Raw genomic sequence first — 6000 nt, 5'->3', positions numbered from 1 at the left:
AGAAGTGGTCTTCTGTGAAGGAATAAGAAAACTTGAACAAATGCATTGAAGTTGCTACATGACTACTTAGAGAAATCATACACAAGCAATCTCTTTCTACTAACGACTTCCAGATAAGGCCAATTACTTTTTGAATTATCCTCGTATTTTAAGACACTAAATAATTTTTAATATTCAATCATTCTATTATTATTATTATTATTATTATTATTATTATTATTATTATTATTATTATTATTATTATTATTATTATTATTATTATTATTGAAGACGGCAAATACACAAATTAGCACATATTTTATAATTATTATTTCTGCGCGTTCGTACAATATGTTTCAAACACAAGTCACAAAAGTATTCTGATAATATCTATTCGTAAAAGAATCAATATATCGGAACCTGAACTGGCACTTTGTCACATGTAGGATGTATTGATCAGAAAGACAATTAATGATACAAAAATTAATTATTAAGAATCAATACTCAACCAGCACTTTAGATTAACGTTTTGGTTCAGAGGTGAATCAGTATTTTTGAAATTATGATAATAAAGATGTGATGAGATAGACTATTACAGACACACACCCACCCACACACACAGTGGCGCATTTAGGATTAGGTTTCGGGGGAATATGCACAACACGGGGAAGCAGGGGCAATTGCCCACCTGAGTTTCAGAATTAAATATATTTTAATTTATGCATAAATTAAAGTTTTAATGGCAAGATTTGCAGACTGGTGAGTTTTATGTGATATAATACACACAAAAATTTAGCAGTGAATCTAACCTTTTATTTTATTCATAGAAGGAAAAGGAAGCGTCCCCTTAGCCTACCTAATTTTCCGGGCTACTTCTTCCACCCTCTTCATTTTTAAAATTCAAAAATTTACACATCTTTCTTTACAACTAAACGATGTAAATATTCCTTTGCTATAATAACTACCTGGTAAAATCCCGTTATGTTGATATCCGTGCAAGTTTGTGTGAAACACCAGTTTCGCTTATCAGCTCCTCTTAGTTTAGTGTTACTGACGACGGTCGACTTGAATCACAACTAACAACGGTCCAAGGTACGGTAGGAGAAACGAACGAAAGTAGCAAAATTAGAAAAATAAACAGAAGAGCAGAATGGATGAAAAAAAAAGAAAAAAAAACAGTTCTTACATGGAATGAAATTTGACAAATACATTATTATTTCTGAACAAAGAGCATAAGAAAATGAAAAGCCAATGAAATTCTTAGAAATGGTAAGAAAGATTATTGTTGTACGTGGAACACGAAAAACTAACAAATTTATTTCTGGGATTTGAGCCCGATAGCCCCTCTAAATACGCCATGCACCATACGTAACGATTGTTTAAGAGTCTTCATCCCAGCGAAATTAAAATACCGCTAATTTTACAGTAATTATGTGATATCTTCAAATAGATAAAAGATAATTGAAATATGGAACAAGAGCGCCCTAGACAATATTATTTTGCGTGAGGTACCGTTATCACAAGTCACCTTGTGGCTTTCCGTTTTCAGCCGTTTAGAAACGCGAAAATAAATGCCGATTTTCAAAATGGTTCGAAATCGAAAGCAGATAAGTGAGTCGTGATAACGGTTTTTCATGTAAAATAATATTGTCTAGGGCGCTCTTGTTCTACATTTCGATTATCTTTTATCTATTTGAAGATATCACATAATTACTGTAAAATTAGCGGTATTTTAATTTCGCCGGGATGAAGACTCTTAAGTAAATCATTGGGAGAGAAAAGAAGGGGAGATGTGATTTGACAGAGTCAATGAATGAACTCTCAGATTGGCCTATTTAATTTCCATTTTATGAAGTTTTTAAAAATGGCTTTGACCTTTTGTTGGCATTTCAAATAATTATGATATTTTTTGTTCATCTAGATCATGGATATAATCGTTTCCTTCTGAGAAAGGACTATATAGGCCCATATATTGTTTGTCAGACGACAGGACACAGAAAGCTGTTTTGCAAAATGTCTTCCTTGGATTAAAGAAAAAAAATCCGGATCATAATGTGATGACCCTCAGTCTGGTCAAGTAATAAATACTCATTAAATTTCTATATGAATAGAGCTGCCTTTCCTACTTTCAAACTTAACCATAAGAGAAGTTGCTTCATTTCAAAGGAGCAAGAACAGAAGAAATAAGTGCCACGTGGCATCAAATGGGACAACTTTTCTGATATTGTCAGCACGTGTCGTTAACTACGCATTAAATCAACCTTATTTATTTTTTGTTTATAATGGCTTCTAAGTCATCATATCTTGCGTACATATCATTTTGATTGAAAGAAAGAATACGGAAAGCACAATTGATCGCAAAATAAATTTATGCTACTCCTTTCTTTTCTTTTCTTTCTTTCATTTATTCGGTATCAATTCTTTCTTTTCCTTCTTTCTTTTTAGTCCCTTTCCTTCTTTTCTTTATACTTACTTCTCTTCTCTTCTTCCTTCCTGCCAGTCTCTTTTAAGTTTCCTCGTTCCTTCTTTTATTATCTCTTTCTACCTATCTTATACTTTTTCTTTAATTTCTTCCTTTATTCTTTTCTTTCTCTTTTTCTTTCTTTAACGTTTCTTTCTTTCCTTCCTTTTTTCTTTATCTTCATTTCCCTTTTTCCTTTCTTTCTTCCTTCGTTATTCCATTTTCTTCCTTTATTATATTCCTTGTTTCTTTTTTATCTCTTTCCTCTCTTCCTTTCTTTTCTTTCTCTGTTTCCTTCTTTCTTCATCTTCCTTCCTTCCTTTCCCTTTTCCTTTCTTTCTTCTTTCCTTTGTTTAGTTTCTTCCTTCTTTATTCCCTTTTTGTTCCTTTATTACATTCCTCCTTTCTTTATTTTCTCTTCTCTCTCTTTCCTTCCCTCCTTTCTTTTCTTTCTCTTTTCTTCCTTTCTTCCCTTCTTACTTCATTTGTTATACTTTTCTATCTGGCCTCCTTCTTCTATTCTTATTTGTATCTAGTTAACTCCTTTCTTATTTCCTTCTTTCTTTCTTTTTCTATCTTTCTTCCTTTTTCCTTCTGTTTCTCTTACTTTCGTTCCTTTCTTCCTCCCTTCTTTTCTTTCATTCTTTCTTTCATCCCTTTTCCTCCCTTCCTGTTCTTATTTTTCTCCTTATTTGTCCCTTTCTTCTGTCGTTCTTTGTATCTACCTTCCTTTCTCTTTTTTTCTTTTCTTTTCTTCTTTTAGAGAACACAGGACGTAATCGGTCAGGGATAGTGTTCACGCGAGACGAGAAATTTTTCGTCTTCTCTTACAATTCTCATCTCGTTTCCGAGACGAGACATTTCTTGAGTCTCGTGGCCAATGCTAGTTCACTCAAGTTATACGTCTCAGACACTGTCCTAAAAATTAGTGGCGTCAGATGGGTATGTCTCAGTATTACACGATTTCTGTAGCTGATAAGGAAATGTACTACTACTTATTTATTTATTTATTTATTTATTTATTTAATATACAACACAACAGGCTTAATACCCAATTACAGTGTTGTGTACATACAGCAAACATTACATATATAAGTTTCTTAATTATTACTACAGAAAATTTCTTGTTTCACATATGATCTGAATCTGTTTTCTGAAAGACTAAATACATCCACTTTATCAAGCTTATTTACAATATCATTGTATAATTTACACAGCCTCCACATAGGGGATTTATATAATATATTGCTCCTGGCTTTTGCACAATAAAATGTCCCTGTATTTTCTACTCTTGTTTTGCAAGTGGGAATCCGTAATGATATTTTCGAGACCAACTCCATACAGTCAATCTTATTGTTTAATAACTTGTATAAGAATAACAAGTCCAACATCCATCTTCTTTTTTCTAGAGTTTGAAAATTAAAGTTGTTTACTAGATCATTGTAGGAATAATATTTGGGATAATAATTAGTTTTTTTGTATGTAAGCATTTTCAAGAATTTAGTTTGGATGTTTTCTATTTCTTGAGAGTATTTTTTATTATTGGGGGTCCATATTGTAGAACAATATTCTAATTTTGATCTAACATATGTAAAATAAAGTGTTTTAAACGTTGTCTCACTGGAGAAATCTTGCCCTATTCTGTAAATTAAACCTAAGTTTCTATATGCGCTGTTTGTTATCATATCTATGTGTTGATTGAAATTTAGTTCAGGATCAAAAATAACGCCTAAATCTTTGACAGTACTTGGATTAGACAATTTAGTGTTTTTCAGAGTATAGTCAAAAGTGATGGGGTTTCTTTTTCTCGTAAAAGACAGAGATTTACACTTGGATACATTTATTACTAATTTGTTGTCATCGCACCATGTTTGAACTCGCTGTAGGTCTTGTTGTAGTTGTATGCAGTCTTCAGTTGAATTAATTCTAGAATATAATTTGAGATCATCAGCGAATAGGAGAATCTCAGAGTTTTCAATAAAAAGTGGAATTTCATTAATAAGTAGGAGAAATAGCAGAGGACCCAGATGGGATCCTTGAGGAACCCCAGACAGAGTAACAAACTTTTCGGTGACATGCCCCTTGTATAGAATGGATTGTTTCCGGTTACATAAATACGATACAATATATTCTATTGCCGACTTTGAAAAGTTTAGGTTTGTTAATTTCGCCATTAGAACATCATGATCCACGACATCGAATGCTTTACTGAAATCGGTATAAATAACGTCTACCTGGCCGCCTTTGTCTAACTCCGTTGCTATAAAATTTGTTACAACTGCTAGGTTTGTTGCAGTAGACCTATTGTGTAAGAAACCATGTTGATGTATAGATATAATTGGCTTTACGTGATTCAGAATTCGTGTATATAAAATACTCTCAAGAATTTTGGCAAAAGGAGATAATATAGCTATAGGTCTGAAGTTTTGTATTTCGCTTTTATTTCCAGACTTTGGCACTGGGCACACTAAACTTTCTTTCCATAAGTCCGGAAAAGTGCCTGTTCTTATGGACATATTGAATATAGTATGGAGCGGATGCTTGAATATATCAATACAGCCTTTGACAACATACGGAGAAATACCATCCGGTCCACATGACGCTTTTGGTTTGAGTGCCTTTATAGCCACTTCAATTTCTCGCAGTTGTATTTCTCCAAGTTGAAAGTTGTCCAACAGGCTAATGCATTCCGTCTTGTTAGATATAAAACTGTCTACGTCATATTTTGCTGAGACATTGTTATAAACAGATTGAAAGTAATGCGCGAAGGCCTGAGCAATCTCACTGTCCTTATTTAGTTCTTTCCCATTGAAAGTAAAGGAGGCTGATGACATATGCTTGGTTTTGCTTTTGACAAAACTCCAAAGTTGGCCCGGATCATTATGAATAGAAACTACTACTACTACTACTACTACTACTACTACTACTACTACTACTACTAATAATAATAATAATAATAATAATAATAATAATAATAATAATAATAATAATAATAATAATACGAATACTAATAATAAATTGCCATTCATGTTAAAGTGGAAATGGAAGTAGTTTTCCAGAAAACACTCAATATGTTCTGAACAATTGTAATATCTTCATAGATTAATTTGTATTTATGTCTTTTTGTCAACAGTGAGACTGTATAGGACAAGACCTACAGTTCCAACCGGGAATCGAACGCAGATTTCATGAATCAAAGATATACGTCCTAGTCACTAGACTAGCTTGAAGGTCTGATAGATTTAGTAATATACATATTGCCTAAATAAATTGATATACAGTAGAAAATAAAGAATTGTATATACACAAAGAGGAGGATCCAAGGGGTCTATAGTTACTATATCCCCCTCCTGTAAGGCTATCCACTAAGACAAGACATAAATTTTGAGACGGAATGCGAAACAAGACATAGATCGTCCAATAGAAACTGGTACACTTCCCGAGAGGAGACAACTTCAGCTCCTGTCTTACCAGCTCAGTTGAGCTCCAAATTTTAGCAAGCTGAATGACACTTATGAGCCACTGGCGGCTCTTGAGGTAAATCCCATCGCTAAAGATTA

This window comes from Thermobia domestica, chromosome 2 (assembly GCF_964235325.1).
Source record: "Thermobia domestica chromosome 2, izTheDome1.hap1.1, whole genome shotgun sequence".
Taxonomy (NCBI): domain Eukaryota; kingdom Metazoa; phylum Arthropoda; class Insecta; order Zygentoma; family Lepismatidae; genus Thermobia; species Thermobia domestica.
The sequence above is the reverse complement of the archived record's forward strand: the minus strand, read 5'-3'. Positions refer to the sequence as shown.